General features: G+C 41.6%; 1 protein-coding gene and 1 non-coding gene across 2 annotated transcripts in view; one reads left to right on the forward strand and one right to left on the reverse strand.

Annotated features, from left to right (window-relative positions):
- AOPEP (aminopeptidase O (putative)) overlaps nt 1-15,737 on the reverse strand; it is a 363,790-nt gene that overhangs the window by 40,339 nt on the left and 307,714 nt on the right. The gene's annotated exons all lie outside the window — the stretch shown is intronic.
- LOC126008235 (U6 spliceosomal RNA) lies at nt 14,043-14,149 on the forward strand. The gene has a single exon (XR_007495576.1). It is a non-coding gene; the product is annotated as a U6 spliceosomal RNA (small nuclear RNA).

Consider the following 15,737-nt stretch of genomic DNA (forward strand, 5'->3'; position numbering starts at 1 on the left):
CTGAAGACTTCTTCCAGAAAAATAAATGATCTTGATGAACACACTCACAAATAAAGCACATGCAAAGGTTGAGTTGCTTGTTTGTTTTTTGTTGTATTTTTTGTTTGTTTTGGGTCACACCCAGCACCGCTCAGGGGTTACTCCTGGCACGGGGACCATAAGGGATGCCAGGATTCGAACCACCGTCCATCCTGGATCGGCAGGCAGTGTGCAAGGCAAACACCCTACCACCGTGCTATCTCTGTCTGTTTGGTTTTTAATCTTGGCCATTTAGTCGGAAAACACACAACAATATGTGTGTATGTATGTGTGTATATATATATATGATCTCTTTGTAGAAACCTTTGAAAATCATCAAGAGTCATAGAAAATCCCCTACAGGCGTATTTCAGTAATGCACCTGTGAGAATCCCACCCTGTGATTCCACACAGCTGGTGCTGTCAGACCTCAGGCCCTCAAGCACATCTGCAGTGTGGGGACAGTGTTTACTCTGCAAGTGGCCCCCAGACTCCCAAGCTTAGCTGGGAAATAGCCCCTAGAAAAACAAAACAAAACAAAACAAAACAAAAACCAAGAACCTAAAAACACATATAATTTATTTAGTATTGAATCAATACATAAGGCCAGAGAGAGAGTACAGGGACCAAGACACTTGCTTGCATTGAGGCCAAATCCTGTTCCATTCTCAGCACATACAGGATAGCCTAAGCACTGCTCACTCCTTGAGCACAGAGCCAGGAGTAGTAAGCCAGGAAGACTACCAGGTGCGGCCAAAAAAATAAAAAGTGTGTGTGTGTGTGTGTGTGTGTGTGTGTGTGTGTGTGTGTGTGTGTGTGAGAGAGAGAGAGAGAGAGAGAGAGAGAGAATGAATGGATAGTATCAAGTGAATACAAGGGTAACTGTGGTCACAAAAGAGTGCACCAAGAGATACGATATAAGTGAACACGGTTGGCACTATCTTAAGGAAGTTTACTAAAGGACTATGGAAGGTGAAAGCAAAGCCATGTGTAACTCTTCATGGCAGCCTCAAGACAAACACCACCCAAATGCCCTTTGCCTAGAGAATAGTATTGTGGAACAGCCACACAGTGGAACACTACTTAAGAATAAAAAGAAACAAACTAAACACCACCATGGCTGAATCTGAAAAACACTGAGCTAAGATAGTAAATGACAAGATCACATACTGCATGATCCTGTTGATAAGAGTGTTCAGAAAGACAAATCTATCCCGGGAGTCCCTGGAGTTCAGGAGATAAGAAATAAAGGAGGGGTGGAGGGTAAAATGATCTATGTGGGATGATGGAAATACCCTAAACCATTTTGGGTATGGCAATGACTGCACGGCTTATCAAACAGACTTAAAACTGAATCTAATATACTGCAAGCTGCTGTTTTCATTCTCCCCTCGTGCTCTCTTTCACTCTCCTCTCTCTTCACTTCTTCCCCTATCTCCTTCCTTCTCCACCTTTCTCTCCTTCCTCATTCTCCCCTCCCTTTAGCTCCCAAGCTCTGAATAGCTATGAAGTGTTCTGTATATACTTTGCTTACCACTTATGTTCTTGCTTCACAGTGGCAGAAATGACATAAGGCCATGAACATTACGAGAATGCAGAATTCTGCAACTCAATTTCCTCTTAAGGATAATAAAGGAGCACAGGGAGAGGGAGGCATGCTGGGGGAGCAAATTGCTCATTTTTAAATCTGTTCTTTCCTCATTACAGAGTTCAACCTGGGTCGCGGCCCTATTAGCCAGTAACCAAGACTAGCTTACTTATTACTCTGTGCTGCCAGCGGGAACAGACCTGGAGCTTGAGAACAGAGACGCCTCCGATCCCTGACATGGGCCCTTTGTAAAGGGTAAGTCCAGGCCAAACATGAGACTCAATGTGACAGCAGATACTGAACTGCTAGAAGATGAGAAAGAAGAGAAATTCTGATGTTTAAGGTTTGTATACTAAAATCCAGGAACTTGCCCTCTCGAGTGTGACAGAGGCCTTGCCACCATGACTCTGCACCATGTGCCTGCTATCTAGGGCAGAGGATTTGAGCAACTAGGATTCCACTCACCCTTCCAGCCAGCACATACCCAATCCAAGAACCAGTACTGCCGCACACCCACCAACAGTGCTCTCACTTACTCATGCCACCAGGGTGCAGGTGCTATGTAGGGTCAGTGTTCTGTGTCCACCAGTGCTGAGGACAACCTCACAGGACAAATAAGAGGAAGACCAAGGCTGAATGGGTCAGACCACCAAGGAGTGCAGCCCAAAGCCTGGGTGCATGTGCCTGTTCAGTCCTGTAAAAACCCCACACTGAAGTTTCTCAGTAGGGAAATTTGGTGATCCTAATGATGAAAGGGTAAGTCGCCAATGTCATGAATGCAGGGTAGACTATGTATTCAGTTGGACTTCATCGGACATGAGACGCTATAGCAAAGGAGAGGAGGATGAGAAAAGCAGACATGTTCCATTATCCTGACTCCAGCTACCCAGAACCAGTGTCCTCCACTGGCTCCAGGGTGACACTGCAGCTTGAGACTAAACTACACACTGATGTCGTCTGGAGTCAACAGTGAGTCAGAGGGCAGTGGTAGGTGGACACATATGAGCACACAGAGAAAACCACCGGAACAGGAAACCATTTTCACACACACAGAAAACCAGGATAATACAGGAAATCATTATATAGCACACAAAGGGAACCATTGGAATACACACACAGGAAACCACTGAAACATACACAGGAAACTATTGGAATACACACACACGGGGAACCATGGTCGCACACATAGGAAACCAGTAATACCTGCATTGAAAATTCATGTAACACACACAGGAAACCATTATCAAACAGACATGAAACCACTGTCAAACACACAAAACCACTGTAACATAAGTGTGTGCACACACACACACTCACACAAAATCACTGTAGCTACTGTCTGTGGCACTTTGGCTCCATGACTGACAAGAGAAAATGTGGCCAACTGCCCTTGCTGAGCTGCGCCTATGTTGGAATTACTGCTCCATCAACACAGGTGATATTCCAAGAATGCAAAGAATGAACGAAAACAACCAGCACTGTTAGCTCATGATTCATTCCCTTCATTCCCAACCACTTTTTTACTTTAATCTCTATTTAAAATAAACTCTACAGAGAAACATGGGGGCTTAGGTGAGTGAAGGCGGCAACCTGTACAGATGAAGGGAACTAGCCAGCTAATAGAACATTTGACATGAAAAGCACCTCACAGAAAATAATTTCTTACCCCCATGAAAGATTCAAGCAAGCTCATAATTTACAGCAAGTGGTGTTTCAATTCTCAGCAATTAGGAAAGGGAAGTCCACTGGACTTTGTCCCATGATGTTTTCAAATGGTATCTGATTATCAATTAATGTTATGGCTAATCTATAAGTAATTTTATGGCTTATCCATAATGTTATCTAATGTTATAGCATCTTTAAAAATGATTAACAGAATCAAAGACATTCTGAGAAGTCTTTTAAAATTATCCACAGAGGGACCGGAGAAATAGCATGGAGGTAAGGCTTTGTGTACAGAAGGTCGATGGTTTGAATCCTGGCATCCCATATGGTCCCCAAGCCTGCCAGGATTGATCTCTGAGCAAAGCCACGAGTAACCCCTGAGCACTGCGGGATGTGACCCAAAAACCAAAACCAAAAATGAATCTTGGGGCCCAAAAAAAAATTATCCACAGAAAGGCTGGAGCAAAAGTTACATACTGTATGTAGGGTATTCACCTTACACAGAGCCGACCCAGGTTTAATCCCTGGCACCCCATAAGGTCCTCTAAGCACTGCCAAGAGTGATTCCTGAGAGCAGAGCCAGAAGTAAGCCCTTAGCACTGCATGCACAAAATCCAAAAAGAAAAGAAAATTATACATGGAATATTCTTCATAGTTGAGATTAATGGTCAGCCCATGACTTTAATGTTTTCGTGAGTTTCTCTTAGAAAGTCAGCATCAAGGGAAACTCACTGAGTCAGATGAAAACAAGAACCACAGTAACTGTGAATCCAGACTTCTGTCATTTGTAGAATGTAGATATTGAAACACTGGGGGCTGGAGAGATAGCATGGAGGTAAGGCCTTTCGTGCAGAAGGTCATCAGTTCGAATCCCGGCGTCCCATATGGTCCCCCATGCCTGCCAGGAGCAATTTCTGAGAATGGAGCCTGGAGTATCTCTTGAGCACTGCCATGTGTGACCCAAAAACCAGAAAAAAAAAAAAAAGATATTGAAACACTGGGCTGGAGTTATAGCACAGTGGTAGGGCATGCCTTGCACGTGGCTAACCTGGGACAGATCCAGGTTCAATCCCCAGCGTCCCATATGATCCCCTGAGCCTGCTAGGAGCAATTTCTGAGCACAGAACCAGGAGAAACCCCCGTGGGGCCACATGGTGTGGCCCAAAAACCCATTGACAAAAAAGAAGATATTGAAACACTGATCTCTGAAGCCTTGAATTTCAGCACCCAGACACATATATGAACTGAGGCCCTGGACAGCCAGGCCCAGCCAGACATTCTGCCAAGTGAGGTGCCTTTAATTACAAATGGAGCCAAAGTCAGGAAACAGACCTGATCATTCCCCCAATGTGCTCCATGGGAACTTCCTGGAGAAGCGAATGTGCTAGCCCTACATTCCAGGCCACGGGTCCCCTTTAGTTTAGATGTCTCTTCAAATATGCTGCCTCACTTCAGCAGGATGTGGATGATCCAGGCTTGATCCCTGACATCCCACAGATCCCTAGTCCCACCAGGAGTAATCCCAGAGCACAGAACCAGGAAAAAAAATCTCAAGCACCACAAGATACCCATCCCCTACCTCAACCCCCCAAAAGGAAAGCATTTCCATATATGCTAGGAATAATCTTTCTATGGAAAAGTTCCTCCAAGAATACATCAAAAATACTTTTTAATCTTAAGGCCAGAGCAGTGGCACAGGCAGTAGGGCGTTTGCCTTGCAAGTGTTAACCTAGGATAGACCACAGTTTGATCCCCCAGCATCCCATATGGTCCCTCAAGCCAGGGGCAATTTCTGAGTGCATAACCAGGAGTAACCCCTGAGCGACACTGGGTGTGGCCAAAAATAAACAAACAAAAAATAATGAAATACTTTTTAATTCTTAATTCTTATTGATGGACCTTATCCTCCATTTTGAAGAGAGGACCTAAAAATCAAGATTGTATCTATTTATACTATGACTCCTGTCTTCTCTGTAGTTTTTTGACTAACAAGATTTTATAAAAAAAGATTAGAAAAAAATCACAAATTATAAATTGAAAATCTACAATCTACTCTTTTCTGCTAATTTGCACATATGGAACCATACTATAGTGTGTAGGGAGCTTGCCTTAAATACAGCCGTCCCAGTTTCAATCCATGGCACCATATATGGTTTCCCAAGCCCCAGGCAGGAGTGATCCCTGAGCACAGATCCAATTAAAAAAAAACCCTGAGCACTACCAGATATGGCCCCAAAATGTGGGATGAGGAAAAATCTGCTCATAAAAAGTAAGGAGTCCTGTAATGAGTCAGATTTTCTCTCATCTGTTTCTGGGGCTCCACCAGGACTTCAATAGTTCTGAAAATAGTGACTATGAAGACCAGACTAGAAACAATATTAGAAAAGAAGCAAAAGTAGACTGCCTTCTGTTCAGATTCTGGCTGCTCAACCCTCACTCTTGCCACTGAGTATCCCTAGCACAGCTCTAGATCACCATGACTCTGCATAAGCACCGGGCCCTTCAGGGACAGTGAGTCAGAGTCCATGGCAGGCGCAGAGAGTGCCAGCTCTGGAAATAGTGCGGCCCCTTCCCCCAGGGACTGGTCAGTGGTAGACGGCCAGCCTCGCCCACACCCTGCTTCCCAAAGGTCAAAGCTGGATGGAACCAAAACAGTGCAGCAGTGTGTTTGCACGCATTCACAGCACTGTTACACCCATGCTGGTATACTGTTAATCCTCTGTTGGAAACTTCAACATCATCTAGATTTGTCTCATGACAATCCAGGGCTCTGCAACTGGGGTTAGTGCCTTTATTGACCAAGTTACTGACTTACTTTTGAAGACTCAAAAGGATCAGTAACACAGGTATTTAAAAACATGCAAAGAGGGGAAGGGCAGGGACAGTTAGAGTGACTGTCCACGAATGAATAGAGGTCAGCATCTCACCTGTCCCCTTGGGGCTTAGCTTCCTTTATATTCGAGAGCTACAGAGGAACAGTTTCTCCTCAACCCTGCAGTCTTGCTCTCTATCCAGTCAACAGTATGAAGAATTCTGAGCTCAACCTCCCATAAACCTAATTCAGTTCTCCAGAAAATAAGAAAGAGAGAAATACTATGCCTATCTCAAAGACAGGCAGGAAATGGGGGAAGAGGAAAATGGAGGATATTGGTGGCTGGACAGTTGCACTAGTGAAAGGGGTGTACATTTTATGACTGAAACCCAATTATGAATATGTCTACAACTATGGTGCTTAAATATATTATTGGAAATAAAACTAAATTAGGTAACAGATTTATAAGAGAGCAAACATATGTTTAATAAGTACCAAGTTTACCTTCCACACCAAACAATAAAGGGGTGTGCCCAGCCTTCCAAAGAAGCAAAATTCAAAGATGCAAAAGCAGTGATTTACTGAGTATTTAAAAATTTTTAGAATGAATTACAGTGTGATTTGTTAGAATTCAAATCTTATCAACAGCCTGAAAAATATTTAGAAACCTTTCAATTTGGAACAGGAAAAAAAAAAGACCATTATTTTCACTAGAGTAGACCATGTGAAGAGAGGAGGCAAAGATACCGTGCCTGAAAAAGACAGTCCCTAAATAAAGCTAAAAGACAATAACCAAATAGATGAGCCTGTAGAAGCATTCTTACTATATCTGTGGCAGGCCAAAAAAAAAAAAAAAAGATTATAAGTAGAAACTAAAAGCTGTTTATTTCTATTTTGTTTTTGGTTTTTAGTCTGTAAATAAATTTAAGAATGTGAATAGAATTAAGAATGTTTTCTTGGGGCCAGAGTGGTGGCCATGGTTCAATCCCCTGGCATCCCATATGGTCCCCCAAGCTAGGAGTGATTTCTGAGCACATAGCTAGGAGTAATCCCTGAGCGTCACCAGATGTGGCCCCAAAACAAAACAAAACAAAACAAAACAAAAAGAATGTTTTCTATCTCACTCTTAAATTGAGGGCACGGGGACTCAAATGAACAAATGATACTACAGTTCATACCTCATTTAGTATTCAGCCTTTCCCAACCTGTTTTGCAAAAGGGCTCTGTAACATGCTCAGAAATGCCACCATGGCCTGTGAGGCAAGCAAATGCAGCCTTTAACAGAATGACACATTCGCCACATGGCCACATTAGACACACAGAGCCAGGTCCACAGTTACCTCCCAGATACACTGGAAAACATTAGATTTCTTGTTGAAAATCACAGAGAGGATCACTCTATAAAGAGCGAAAGAAAGACAGAACAAAAAATGCTACAAGGGTATGGTGCATGGTGTGCCATGAACAAGTACTGTGACCCTGTGACCCCAATGAAAGGTGATAGTGACTTATCTGATAATCTTTTTTTTAGTTTTTGGGCCACATCCTGAAGCACTCAGCAGTTACTCCTGGCTCTGTACTTAGAAACTACGCCTGGGACCAAATGAGAATTGAACCATATGGGATGCCAGAGATACCATATGAGAACCTGGGTCAGCTGTATGCAAGGCAAAAGCCCCACCCCACTGTGCTATTGCTCCAGCCACCTTATTTCAGAATCTTAAACATGAACTCTGACTTCCCAGCTAGAGGACTACTGCCATCTCAAAAGTGTGAAACAGAGGACAGTTTTGCAGTATCTATACACCTTCACATAATCCCATGAAATAAAGACATTGAATTTAAGAAGACAAGCTCAAAGCCTGTAAGAATGGCAACACAGAGAACTCAGAAACACATGGAAATACAAGAGATAGCCAGGAGGGAAGAAGTGTCTAAGGGGAAGTAAAATAATACAGCTCCAGAACAAGAGATTGACAGTGACTGTAGATGTGGAAGAAACACCCACCACCAAGGCCACAGCATTCAAACAAGGAGGAAGAAATTGTCAACAAAGATAAATGAGATGAAGATAAAAGATGAAGCATTCATTCCTAACTAGCCCAAATAGCTAAAATTCCACCCAAGAAATAATAAAAATATAGTACCATTACTCAGTGAAATATTACTTTATAATTAAAAAGAGTTCTTGGGCCAGACATAGGACAGCAAGGTAGGTGTCCCAACTCCTGTCAAGAGTGAACTCTAGGGGCCTGAGTGATACACAGCGGGTAGGGTACTTGTCTTTCATGCAGCCCACCAGGATTTTATTCCTAGCATCCCATATGGTCTCCTGAGCCTGCCAGTAGTAATTTCTAAGTGCAGAGCAAGGAGGAGGGAGGGAAAGAGGGGAGGGGGGAGAGAGAATGGGGAGAGTGTGGGGGGAAGGCGAGAGAAAACCCTAAGCATATAGCCAGGAGAGAGCACTGAGCTTCATAGGACCAAGACTGAGAGTGGTCCCTGAAAATAGAGCCAAGAATCATTCCTGAGCACAAAGCACACAGTCATACCTGAGCATGGCCAGGTATGCCTCAAAACAAAAACAAAAAAATTTATTAAAAAAATAAAGAATTCACCAAGACCACCAACTACAGAAGATGGATTAAAATGACATCGAAGAAGCAGAACTGCTAGAACCACAAAGAAAGACTTCATCATAAGCTCCATTCCTTGAGCTGTACAGACACCAAGATCTCTAGATACAGAGGTCTGATTTTACCATCCATGACGAAGCAGAAGTCTTCTATACACCAAAAAAGCACCGAGGGGAGAATAAATGATCATGCAAGGAGTCTATAGTTAATCCCATGACAGTATACTTCAGGAGTGGAGAAACCCTGTATCTCCTAGGCCAAGGGAATTCCCTCTATAATATCCCCAATAGTTACTGTGCCTATGCAGGGAGAAAAAGAAAAAGGAAAGCACAAAATAATCATTTTTCCACATATAAATTTATTGATTGATCGATTTTTATTGACGTCTTTATTTTGGTGTAGATATTGAAGTTGATGTCTCCAATTTTATTTTATTTTATTTTATTTTATTTTATTTTATTTTATTTTATTTATCTTTCTCTTTTTGTACTCCGGCATGGTTTGATTTCAGAACCGAGACTATTGAGTGGTGCTTGTCTTTATTGCTGTAGTGCTCACTGGATATTTAATTTGATATTTCTTTCTGTATTGATGTGATGTTTCAATTACCTTTTTCATGTCCTCACTCAAACTGAGGTTGAAAGCCTCTAGAAGGATTCCACCATTTTCAGCTTATTTAATTTATTTTATCTTATTTATTTTTTCTTATTTTTTACTCCATTCTATTGCTTTTCTTTCCTTCAAACAAAACCACATAACTCGAATTATTCAGCTCCACCTCTCAAATACAGGGGGAAACAAGGGAGGGTAGCAGGACCAAACAGATATATGATCACTGATAGTAAGCTAGACAAAGAGGGGACCACCTACTCTAGCAGCCCAGGGGGTGATGGGGGGGGGGGAATATGGTTTCAGGAAGAGAACGGGGATGGGGGGAAGGACAAATTTGGTGATGGGTATTCCCCTGATTCAATGTTAATATGTACCTAAAATACTACAGTGAAAGATATGTAAGCCAATATGATCACAATAAAAATTAAAAAAAATAAAGAATTCTTGGGGCCGGAGAGATAGCATGGAGGTAGAGCGTTTGCCTTGCATGCAGAAGGTTGGTAGTTCAAATCCTGGCATCCCATATGGTCCCTTGAGCCTGCCAGGAGCGATTTCTGAATGTAGAGCCAGGAGTAACCCCTGAGCGCTGCTGGGTGTGACCCAAAAACAAAACAAACAAAAATAATAAAGAATTCTTGAAACAGCAACACTGCTAAATTTCAAATTATTGCAACAAAAGAATTCAGATGCAAAAGATTAGTATTGGATTCTGCCCATGAGAAACTTTTAGAAACACCACAACTATTAAGATGAATGCACATTAGCAGTTGACTAAGAAATAGGGTAGTGTTGGAAAATACTAACAATAGACAGAAGGAACTACTGCTATCAAAGAATGTCTTAAGACTAGGAGTTTGGAGGGTTGGATGAATAGGCTTGCCTTGAAAACACCCAACCTGGGTCACATTCCCAAAATCCCTTAGTTTCCCCCAAGCATCATCAGTAGTACTTCCTGAATGCAGAGCCAAGCATAACCCCTGAGCATTTCTGATGTTACCCCCTCCAATACATAAACTTTTAAAGATGATGAGTTTGGAGTGATATATGCACAATTTCCTCAAAACTCAATAACTGTTCTACGGTTGAATTTTATGGCAAGTTAAGTATGCATAAGTCATAACTCCAAAGTAGATAAAAACAGGCCGGAGAGATAGCATGGAGGTAAGGCATTTACCTTTCATGCAGAAGGTCATTGGTTCGAATCTGGGCATCCCATATGATCCCCCGAGCGTGCCAGGAGCGATTTCTGAACATGGAGCCAGGAGTAATCCCTGAGAGCTGGCGGGTGTGACCCAACCCATCCCCCCCCCAAAAAAAGTAGCTAAAATCAAAATCCTCTCCTTTGGCAATGGGAATATGTAGCATCCTGCAACAGGTAAAGCATTTGTCTTATATACAATTGAGCCGAATGAATACCACCAGGGGTGGTGCAGAGCACAAGGACTAGACTCTGAATCCATCAGGAAATAGGACCCCACCTACACTGCAATTTCTTCTTTTTTTTTTTTTTTCCCTTTTGGGTCACACCCTGTGACACACAGGGGTTACTCCTGGCTATGCACTCAGAAATCGCTCCTGGTTCAGGGAACCATATGGGATGCTGGGGATTGAACCATGGTCTATCCTAGGTTAGCCACATGCAAGGCAAATGCCCTACCACTGTGCCACCACTCATGTCCCGTAATTTCTTTTCTGAAGGGGGAGAAAAATACATCACAGAAAATTCAATTCTGCAATTTTCTGGCTCTACTAATGACTGTCCTTGCAGTTCAAAGATGAGATACCAGTGGATTCTGTTACTAAAAAGACACAGAAGAGACCGCCCCCCCACTCCAGGCCCCTAAAGATCATGGTCCAGTGTGTGAGTACTATTGCTATGACTATGTCCATAAGGGAAGGTAAGAGAGCAGAGAATTAAGGCATAGATATATTAAGGAGCAAAGTCAAAACTAAGCCTGCCTCTGAAAAGCTGCTGCTGTAGGCAGGCCAGGCCAGTACCAGAGAGCCACCAAGAAAATGCATTAGATATCCACAGTTTGTGCCACACAGGCTGGGACTTATTATCACATGTGCTTACACAGGATCTATGGTGTGTGTTTATATGCCACGTTCAGAAATGGCACCTCCTATTCCTTTGCCATATTCCAGCAGAGTTTTAGACATTACAACAAAGCCCAAAAAAGATGCAGGTTAGAAATAGACTTGGGTTTTCAAGTTTTCCTCACTCACTGAAAAATAAACTACGTGCATATCAACTCATTTAACCCTAGAATTTTGTCTGGGAAAACAGGGAACAAAAATGTGGTGGGTAAACAAGAATGGGAGGAAACTGAAAGTGGACACTTTGAAAACATACCACTTTAGACTTCCGTCCAGTGAACACAATACTGTAACTGTCACCAAAGCATAATAAATATTGTTTTAAAACCCACATCAACTACGTGTTGATCTAATTGTGTACTCATGAGTGCAGTCTGTTTACTGCAGGGTCTCAAACTCGTGGCTTGTTTGCAGCCCTCCTTACAACATTTTGTGGCCCTGCCCTAGAGGAATCTTTTTTTGTTTTGTTTTGTTTTGTTTTAGTTGTTTGGGTCACACCCCCCGATGTTCAAGGCTTACTACTGACTTTGCACTCAAGGATCACCCTGACTTTGCCTCCTGCGGCCCCCAGGTAAATTGAGTTTGAGACCCCTGGTTTACTGTATAGTCAGAATTAGGGGAGCACAATAAGTCTAACACAGAAGCAAGAATTTGGGGGGCAGGAAGTAACTGCAAGGGCTTTAACTATGGCTGGATCCTACAACTCCACTGGAAGTAGCCATCAGCACTGATAAGTGAAGCCCAAAAACAAAAATTCAGTGTCTATTCAAGTCCAGCTACAATAACACAAAATACTCAAAATCCTAATGTCTTGAACAGCAAGAGCTTCAAAAACAGAGAAATGAAAAATAAGCTTAAAGTACTTTACATCCAGTATCTTATGGGATCTTCAAACATACCCTGAGCAGGCCCAAAATGTCATCATTATTTTCATTTTACAAATAAGAAATCTCAAAAGCCAAGTAACAAAACCAAACCTAGTGAGACACGTTGAACAACATTTTCAGAACTTAAAAAGATCTAAAGAAAAAAAAAAAAAAATCCAAGAGTGGGGCTAAAGAAATAGTCCAGCAGGGAAGTTGCAGGCAGCAGACATGAGTTCAATCTCCACTATCACAAATGTTTCTCCCAACCTCGACAAGAGTGATCCCCAAACACAAATGAGTGTAGCCTCAAAACCCAACCAAGAGAAAAGAGCAGATAACTAATGAAAAAGAAGCAGTCAGCCTTCTGGAGCACATGATAAGTAATATAACTATTGCATTTGAGAATATGAGCCAAGGACAAACAATTTTTGATCTTTAAGTACAAAGACCAAACACTTATAAATTTAGGAAATATAACTGCTTCAAGCTCATCTGAGAAATCTTCCAAAGTCTGTTTCAAATACCCAAAATAAAAATGAACAGAGGGTAGAAGCGATAGCACAGTGGATAGGGTATTTGTCTTGCATGCAGCCGACCTGGGACCAAAACAGGTTTGATGCCCGGCATCCCATATGGTCCCCCACCCTACCAGGAAAGATTTGGGAGTGTAGAACAAGGAGTAACCCCTGAGCACTGCCATGCATGGACCACAAGCTGAGAGAGAGAGAGAGAGAGAGAGAGAGAGAGAGAGAGAGAGAGAGAGAAAGAGAGAGAGAATGAAAGAGAGAGAAGGAAAAAGAGAGAAAGAGAGAGAAGGAGAGAGAGGGAGAGAATCAAGTGTGTCACAGGTATTAATCAAGGAATAAAACAATAATTAAAGTCATTTGCTAGAAGACAAAAAAAAGTCTAGAAGAACTTAATGTCCAATTTCACTACTGCTCCCAGAAAGGAATCAATACACATGGGGGAAAAAGTATATACAACAGATAAGAAATGTTAATATGTGAAATAAAAAATACTACAACAAAAATATAAACCTCCTGAAATGCCCCCAAAGAGAACACGGGAAAAAATCATAAAATTATATCAAAAATCAAGAGCAAATTAATTTTAAAATAGATGTAAATTGGTTTACATGGTCTCTAAAAGAAAACTATTTTCAAATAAAAGCAGAGTGACAAATGGAAAGAGCAGAGCACATAAACTCTACAAATGTGCATTCATAAACACCTACATCACAAAGTAGCAAAATTATTTAAAAATTTGGACACATTCTAGTATAATAGCAAGGTTGGACTCTACCAGGTAAGTGCCATTAGAGTGTCCATTCACCTAAGTCATGCTTGGAGCCTGTGCAGCCCAGTACTTGATTGATACACAGGCAAGTTACCTTGGCTTTAAATTTATTTTTCCTATGTGCAGAGACCAGAAGTATACGTGAGAATATAAAAAAATACATGTAGAATGAGCTTAATGTTACATGCTAGAGACATCAAATATACTAAAATCAGCAAGTATACTTATCTGTACACATTAGACCATTTTGAAAATATATCCTAATTCTGAAATACGTACTGGTGGTCTAGGACTATAAATAGCCTTTAAAATAATAAAATTTAAAAATTAAATAAAAAGTCTTGCACAAAGCAATCTTCTATTGGTAAATTATTTATTTCCACCTCTTCTTCCACAATACAGCGGACACTTTGTGGACAACATCTTTATGTCATACTAAAGATCTGGATCATGTGCTCGCTTCGGCAGCACATATACTAAAATTGGAACGATACAGAGAAGATTAGCATGGCCCCTGCGCAAGGATGACACGCAAATTCGTGAAGAGTTCCATATTTTTCAATTCCTTAAAATTAAAAAAAAAAAGATCTGGATCACAACCACACTTACATGGGCTAATAATAGAAGAAAGGCACTCAAAACTGTGCTTGACACATGCAAAGTGTCAACGATTACAATATTTATTATTCCATTCAGAAGTTCTTTTATAAGTATGTGAGTAATGCATGTGGGTAGGTGGACAACTGTAACTCATTTATCTAATTTTCTCCATTATGCTTACTGAAAATGGGAAGGAATTTGGGACATTTAAACTGCTGTCTTAAAAATAAATGAACCCGGGGCCAGAGAGATAGCACATGTTTGTGCTCCACCAAAAGCATGCTGCCTCCCAAGAACCTAGACTAATAGAAGTCATTATCTAGGCTTGCTGCATGGTGTCCCCATGAACATATGTGGGAGCACAGAACAGAGCAATCTAAGTGTGAGCACCGGGAATAGAGTGCGCCTTTGGGTACAGTGTGCAAGCACTAAAACTAGAGGGATACAACCACTGGCTAAGCATAATGTATATGAGCTGCTCTCCCAATGAGCATAAGGGTGAGGGAAGGGACTTGTTTTTCATTGTTGTTGTTGTTGTTATTTTTAAATACTTCATTCACAAGGTTATTAATAATAAGGTTGGTAGGTAATAGTACGGTTGACTTTTTTTCCATTAAAGTCGTTCATGAGTTTCAGTCATATAGTGTACAACACTCTTCACCAATGTCCTTAATTGCCCTTAGGCACTTTCCCTTGCCTCTTGAAGCAGATCTCTCTCTCTCTCCCTCCCTCCCTCCCCCCTCTCTCCCCCCCTTTTAAGCACTGCGGTTTGCAATAATGTTACTGAAGTGGCATCATGCACATCACTGTATCTCCTTTCAGCACCCAGTTTTTCTCCAGAATGATCATTTCCAACCATCGTTGTCATAGTGCATAGCGGTCCCATCTCTACCCTAACTGCACTCCCCTGCTATTTGTAGCAAAGACTAGTCCTCCTGGCTCGCACTTGTCTCTATTGTCTCTGGATATTATTCCCTTACTATCTTCTTTTTTTTATATTCCACAAATGAGTGTGATCATTCTCTGCCTATCTCTCTCCCTCTGACTCATTTCACTCAGCATAATACTCTTCATATCCATCCAAGTATAAGCAAATTTCATGACTTCATTTTTCCTAACAGCTGCGTAGCAGTTTCTTTATCCACTCATCTGTTCTTGGGGACTTGGGTTGTTTCCAGATTCTGGGTCTTGTGAATAGTGCTGTGTTGAAAATAGGCATGTAGAGGGCTTTTCTGTATTGTGGTTTTGAGCATCTAGAAGTAGTATTGCTAGGTCATATGGAATCTCAATTTCTAGTTTTTTGTGAATATTCATATTGTTTTCCAACAAGGCTGGACCAGTTGACATTACCACCAGGAAAAGAACATTTTTTAAAGTGTTTCTTAGGCTGGGGATAGAACAGAGGTTAAGGCACTTACCCTACATGCAGCCACGCCAGTTCTATGTCCTGAGCACCACTGAGTATAGCCCCCAAACTCTTCCCTACCCCGTAAATCTATAAATGAAATGTTAATGGGATAAAATAAGACCAGACTTCAGTCATAAGA

Source organism: Suncus etruscus, chromosome 4 (genome assembly GCF_024139225.1).
Source record: "Suncus etruscus isolate mSunEtr1 chromosome 4, mSunEtr1.pri.cur, whole genome shotgun sequence".
In the NCBI taxonomy this organism is placed as follows: Eukaryota; Metazoa; Chordata; class Mammalia; order Eulipotyphla; family Soricidae; genus Suncus; species Suncus etruscus.